This window comes from Mus pahari, chromosome 1 (genome assembly GCF_900095145.1).
Source record: "Mus pahari chromosome 1, PAHARI_EIJ_v1.1, whole genome shotgun sequence".
Classification (NCBI taxonomy): Eukaryota; Metazoa; Chordata; class Mammalia; order Rodentia; family Muridae; genus Mus; species Mus pahari.
This window is the reverse complement of record NC_034590.1, coordinates 21,274,336-21,281,350: the sequence shown is the minus strand read 5'-3', so window position 1 is coordinate 21,281,350 and position 7,015 is coordinate 21,274,336. Positions and strand designations below refer to the sequence as shown.

The 7,015-nt window shown below is 35.7% G+C and overlaps 1 protein-coding gene across 1 annotated transcript in view; it reads left to right on the top strand.

Annotated features, from left to right (window-relative positions):
- Positions 1-3,695: 3,695 nt before the first annotated feature.
- LOC110334671 (mas-related G-protein coupled receptor member B2) overlaps positions 3,696-7,015 on the top strand; it is a 6,388-nt gene continuing 3,068 nt past the window's right edge. The window contains exon 1 of the mRNA XM_021216497.1: positions 3,696-3,751. The gene's annotated coding sequence lies outside the window, so the exon portion shown is untranslated. The remainder of the gene's footprint in view (positions 3,752-7,015) is intronic.

The window sequence follows — 7,015 nt, the reverse complement described above, 5'->3', positions numbered from 1 at the left end:
TTTGAGGAGAAACCAGGAAAGGGGATAACATTGGAAATGTAAATAAAGAAAATATCTACTAAAAAAAGAAAGTTTCCTTCTATTATTTGTTGAAGATATTTCCTGACCATTTGAACTGGAAATCTCCACCCTCTTCTACCCCTATCATTTATAGATTTGGTCTTTTTTAGTGTCCCAAATTTACTCTATGTTAGGAAATTTTTACATTTGACATTTCTTTGACAGGTATATCAATTTCTTCTATGATATATTCTATGCTTAATATTCTTTCTTCCATCTCTAGCATTCTATTGGCAATGCTTGCAACTGTAGTACCCATTCTATTTCTTAGGTTTTTCCATCTCCATAACTGCCTCCATTATTATTTTCTTTATTTCTTCTATTTCCATTTTTAGGTCTTGGACCATTTTATTCATTTCCTTCACCTATTTAGTTATATTTTCCTGAATATATTTAAGGTACTTATTTTTTTCCTCAAGAGCTTCTACGTGTTTTATTGTGTTTTCCTTATTTCACTAAGGGATTCATTTATATCTTCTTTAAAGGTTTCTCTCATATTCATGACAATGCGATTTAAGGTCATAGTCTTGATCTTCAGGTGTTTTAGGGTACTCATGGCTGGCTGTAGTAGGAAAGCTGGGTTATGATTGTGCCATACTGCATTGGCTTCTGTTGATGACATTTTTTTTTCTTGTCTGTCACCATCTGGTTGTGTCTGGCATTGATTGACCTATTAGCCTCTGTATGTCCCACGTTGAAGTAGGCCTCACCAAAGGCAGACAGAGCTATGTGTTGGCAAGTGTTGTGCTGATCACTGATTTCAGGTGGAGATGTGGTATACATTTTTCAATATATTAACAGATATTTATACTTCTTGTATAAGGATGTGTCTTTTCAAATGTATGGTTCATCTAGTTATTTCATTGTTTTCATTCTTGATGTTTTAATCTTTGAGATCTTTGTGTTTTCCAGACATAAATTTTATACTGTTTTTATAGTCAGACAATTGTTTTGATTTTATTTCAGGTATTTATTTCTGTCTTCTTTGTGTTAATTCAGGTGCTTATTCCATTCAGTTCTATTCAAAGTATAGTAGATGGGGATTGCAAAGAAGAAACAAAAATCATGAGCTATGTGGAAAAGGAGATGCAAGTTGATACAGGGGATAGAATTGCTCAGCTTTTTTTGTTTCCCTGTATCAAAGGCAAAGGCACTCCGGTGGAAATAATATGTGCTCTTGGCATTACTAGAAATCATATGTACTGGCATCAGAATATACAACCAGAAACTTCCACTTCAGATAAGAGTTTACATGTCTCACCAATCCACAGTTTTATATCATATATAGCACACACTCGTATTTTCTTTCGTATCCCTTTAACAAAAAATAGCAGATTATAATACTATCACCAAGGGCACTACAGAGATCACAGAACTTTGACAGAACGAAGATCAAGAACAGGTTTTCTTTCTTTTTTTTTAAATTTTTTAATAGATGTTTTTTATTTCCAATGCAAATTTTAATCCCCTTTCCTCATTTCTACGCTGAAACCTCCCCTATCCCAACTCCCTTCCTGCTGCTCACTAACTTACCCACTCCTGCAACCCTGTCCTGAAATTCCCCTACACTGGGGCATCCAGCACATGGATGGACCCATGTCTCCAGCCACATAGGTAGCAGAGAATAGCCTTGTGGGACACCAATGAGAGAAGAAACAGGTTTTATAAGTAAGCAGCCTACCAAAATATCATGTGGGGATACAAGTAGTTTAAAATATTTTAGACAGAGTAAATACTGTAGTTGAATTCAAGTTGCCACTTAGCATGTATTTTAGAATAAGAAATTAATCACTTTATCCTATGGAATGTAAGGCTGAAAATGGAAGTAACCAAATCATATTGTAATTCATATCTTACTGTTTCCTGGCTAGAGAAAGTCAACCAACTGTTTGAACAACAAACCAAACAACCAAAGAATAAACTAACTAACAAGCCACTCAACCAACCAAATAAACATTCAGGCAAACAAGCACCCAACCCCCAAACTAACAAGCCAGCCAGTCAACCAGCCAAACCCTAACCAACCAACCTACCTACCTATCTACCTACCTACCTACCTACCTACCTACCTACCTACCTACCAACCAACCAACCTAATACAAATAAACTCACCAACCCAGTTAATAATCCCATCTCTTAAAAATCATTTATGTATAGATACAGTGAAGTGAGACTTCTCCCTTCATAAAAGTGTTCCTAACTAGATTTGGGAGATGGTTCAGAGAGGAAACCATCCTCTGTGCAATTGTGAGAGTCTGCCTTTAAACCTTCATCCCCCATATTAATGCCAATTTGTAGTCTACCTATTTTATCAGCACATGGGAGATACTGGGAAAGAGAGTTAAGAATAGCTCAACAGTTAAGTTATGCTTTCAAGTGGAGACTCCTGATTTAAGATATAAGTTGAAGAGGGTTAGCAAAATACCCCAGACATTGAGCTCTGGTCTTCACTAGCATGTTTACACATATGCATGAATATTTATAAGAGCATCCATTTTACCAATGTACATGAAAATCCATATACAAAGAACACCTTTTTAAAAATTTGAAATGTCATATAGTTACTAAATTTGGCTTTTTCAAAATAGTTAATAAAAGGCCAGGTGTGGTGGTGCATGCCTTTAATCCCACTTGGGAGGCAGAGGCAGGTGGATTTCTGAGTTCGAGGCCAGCCTGGTCTACAGAGTGAGTTCCAGGACAGCCAGGGCTATACAGAGAAACCCTGTCTTGAAAAAAAAACAAAAAAAGTTTATAAAAGTATTTAGTATCATAAAATAGTGAGGCAGGAATTACCAAGGAGATATAGCTCTGAGATCAAGCAGACATGGCTCCTTTTTCTCCTGTTTCCTCCAAGGTCAGTCACTCCCCATTACTATTTACCACTCACTAAAACTAAATACATTTTTTGGTCTTGATCTTTTTCTTTTTTGTCTCCCTTCCCATTCTAGTTGGTTTATTCATTTTTTTTTAATCAAAGGTTTATTCATTTCTGTTGCCTTTTTGGTTTCCTTCATTACTACCTTTGCAGAAGCAGGTTTATCCAGCACTCCTGCAGACCATACCTTTAGTTCTTTTTAAAGACCCTGTTGCTCAGTGCTCAGTTGGCCTCATTCTTGGTCATCTTAGCAGTAAGGTTGATGATGTTCCAGGAGTCTGCAGGCTACATATTCCTGAAATCCTTCCCCTGGCTGGGGTTCTGACCTATGGGATGCTTCTAGTTTCAAACCTGAGACTCCTGCCTGATATTTTCAAGTCATTCTATAAATTCATCAGATTTGATCATTATCCTTATGTTTATTGCACCATCATTTTCTAGCTTTCCAATATGTTATGTCTGAAAAAGCTGCAGTACTGGCTTGCATCATTTGGCATTGCTCACCTTCTAGATGCAAGAAGTTAAAAAAATAAAGCAAACACTAAGTGGAAAAGAGAACATACATTTCTTATGAACAATGGACAGGGGATAGGAGTCAGGCCAAATGTTCGGAAGAGTCTCGTGAGGAGCATGACTCAAAGGAGTCCAACTACAGGAAACCACAGAACTTTCTTCCTCTTTTAAATATTATCCCTCAAGCATCATTTTCTCAGTAGTCTATATGCTAGGACATATTCATATTGACAACTGAATCAGAGGACTCTTCTCTTTGCCACAGACCAGTTTAACACCTCCCATAAGAAGAATAGAGCAAAGGTAAGGTGCCTTTTGAGACCTTCTTTCCAAACTGTCATATATATTTCATGGCCTGTGAAGATATAAATACATCTTGAGGTGGAAAATCCAAAAATTATCATGTTTTTCTGCAGAAGCACCCACAAAATTCCTCATGACAGCATTGTAGGCTTGTAGACTAGGCTGATGGAAGACTGGGCCAAGGCAATCTCCTCTTGTTGTGCTTTCCCAAATTCTGCTGTCATCCCAACTACTCAGACTGCTGCTGAGTAGTAATTCTGCCCCTTTCCTTAACTTAGCAACTGTATGTACAGGCACTGTCTTTAAAATCCCAGTTACGTCAGTCCCTCAGTTACCTGTGTTTTCTACAAGGGAAAGTTTCCATTCCTTTGTGCATTTCAGTCTCAGTAGGCAACAGCTTCTCTAAAATTAAGTGACTGTGAGGAACTCAAGTAATTAAAACTTATCAATGATAGGAAAGTTATATGAGGTGTTTAACCTATCTATAACCCAAATAAAGAACATGTAGTGTGGAGCTCTATCTGAACCTAGATCTGGCTGTTGCTGTGATAGCAATGTACCTGTGTTCTGCCCCATACATTAAATATTGATCAATTTTGTTTTTTGAAAATTTGATTTAAGCATAGAATATACTCTGATTACTCTGTCCAGCTCTATCAAATATTCCTCTCATCTCTGTCAACCTCTCTGTTTACCAGTTCCTTTTTTGAGATCATGATATTTAATGTTGTGTTATAAAATTTATTCTGTATTCCAGTAGGGCAAATTGTACTATCTACTGGCACTTGATTTGATTACTAGTGGGAACCTGATTGAAAGAAATTATTTCTCCTCTCATGGAATCTGTTGTTAGTCAGCTTCCAGAGGTAGCCCTCCCAGAATCCACCATCCATCATTGCCTGGAAATTGATGGGAACATATTTGGTCATAGTGTGTGTGGGTATTCCCAACTACTCTGAGTCAATGACTGGAATGAGCATGCATTGGCAAAGATATGTCATTTTTGAAACTCTTCTCTTTATGGTTCCTGCTTACACTCTTTCTGATTTTTTTCCTGCAATGTTAACTGATCCTCATAGAGGATGATATAAATGAGCTTCTTAGGACTAAGCACTCAAACAGTAATTATCCTCAATATTTTATGCTGCCATGAATCACTTACAAGTATTTTCTTAAAAATAGAATTTTCTCTGATGAAGTCTGAGTGTAGTGTCCATACAGAAGTATAAATATTATATTCAGAGAACAGCTCAATGCAATGTAAATTTAGTTTTTATCTTATTTTAAGCAGAAGGCAAGTATTTCCTCTACAGATTTTGCTTCAAATCCATCCAGAAAGCAACCTTACCTCCATTGACAATAGATATTTTTAGTCCCATAGGAGCCTTAACAGCACCTTCTGGGACTGTAAAAGTTACCCAACAGAAAGTAAGCTTGTCCTATCCCCCAAGACCAGCTTGTTCTATATAATTTGTACACTAAAAGTGTGCAGTGTCTTGAGTAATAGGGTCTGAATATGTAAATATTATTTGAAATGAAAATAAATAACAAGAGTCTGTAATTGTTTGGGGAGTTCTCTGGGCACTCCTTGATACACACATATATATTACATAAATATATGTTACATATGTACATATACATAAATATTTATGTATACAGATATACACATACATATATGTCTGGCAAGGTAGTTTGTTTAACAACCCACTAGTCATCAAAGCAGCCTTTTCAGGTTCAAAAGTAGCTCCCTGAAAACTCAGTTTTCTTTCTTTCTTTCTTTCTTTCTTTCTTTCTTTCTTTCTTTCTTTCTTTCTTTCTTTCTTTCTTTCTTTTAGACTAATAATATTTATTTATTCTCCTTGGAAAATATGACTAATAACACTTTATAATATTTACAGAAAATTAAAATATAAAACAGAAAACAATTGAATGTTTCAGAGCTAAACAAGCATAAGATTGTCATACTATGAAATTGCTGAGATAGAACCCTGCTATAAAGAAAATTCATTTTCCAAAAATAAATTACATATTCAAGTTAAGTTATAAGACAGTAAATTACTTTATGCCCTTCATTTTGATTAATAATATTGATCTTGCCTTATTTACCTATTTCCCCAACCCTCTACTATGTGAGTCTTTCTACACCACTATCCTGTTTGTACATTCATATTTCTTCATTTCATTCTTTTCCCTCCCTTAAGGTATCCCCTCTCGATAAGCAGGCCCTTCTGTGAACTCTCATCAACTTGTGCCTTCAGGCTCCAGTCATGCTTGAATTCCCATTTTAATACTCTTTTCATTGTCCTGGATATCACAAATAATCATAGATGACAAAAAAAAACCCTAGATATTTAAAGCTAGTATTAACAGATAGAGACTAGCTGGTATTTTCCTATTTCATGTTCCTGAGGTTTTCTTCTCCGAATATAATTTTTTCATGATAGCAATTTACATGAAAATTTCACAATAACTTATTTTTCTATTTAAAAAAGTCCCATTGTATGTATGTATGTATATATATATATATATATATATATATATATATTTACATATATACATATTTACATATATATATATTATTTCTTTGCTCAGTCATCAGTTGACTAATATCTAGGCTGATTATTGTGAATGGAACAAGAATTAATATTAATAATGTTTTTACTAGGATATAAATTATTTAGGTTATATGCCAGGGGATATATAGTCAGGTATTATCTTATATAGGATTATTGTTGCTGTGTTATAAATACCATTATAAAAGTTATTTAGGGGAGGGAAATTTTTTTTTGCTTTATGCTTCTTTTTTTTTTGAAATACTTTAGTTTTATTCATATTCCAGCTGTTCTATTTGGACACATTGTACTCTGTTAATTTTTTAAAATTTATTTATTATTATTTTCTTTATTTACATTTCAAATGCTATCCCGAAAGTTCCCTATACCCCACCCCCGCTCCTGCTTGCCTACCCACCCACTACCACTACTTGGCCCTGGCCTTGCCCTGTGCTGGGTCATATAAAGTTTACAAGACCAAGGGGCCTCTCTTCCCAATAATGGTTGAATACGCCATCTTCTGCTACATATGCACCTAGAGACTCGAGCTCAGGGGTTACTGGTTAGTTCATATTGTTGTTGCACCTACAGGGTTGCAGCCCCCTTCAGCTCCTTGTGTACTTTCTCTAGCTCCTCCATTGGGGGCCCTGTGTTCCATCCAATAGCTGACTGTGAGCATCCACTTCTGTGTTTGCCAGGCACTGACATAGCC